This window comes from Plasmopara halstedii (assembly GCF_900000015.1).
Source record: "Plasmopara halstedii genome assembly, contig: Scaffold_470, whole genome shotgun sequence".
NCBI classification, from domain to species: Eukaryota; Oomycota; class Peronosporomycetes; order Peronosporales; family Peronosporaceae; genus Plasmopara; species Plasmopara halstedii.
This window is the reverse complement of record NW_020187390.1, coordinates 348,370-348,569: the sequence shown is the minus strand read 5'-3', so window position 1 is coordinate 348,569 and position 200 is coordinate 348,370.

Sequence of the window (200 nt, the reverse complement as noted above, 5' to 3'; positions counted from 1 at the left end):
TGGGCTTGATCGTCTTGACTTGAGGGGTTGGCGGCAAATTGAAGAATGAGAAAAAATGAGTGGAGGCGCAAAATCACCTGCCAGACTTTATTCCCCCTCCAAATCGATATTCTGCAAGATTATATAACTTTTGAAACTTGATACATAGACATGCGCCGCCACCCTTGAGACTTTATATACCCGTCAAAAGTGATATCAGA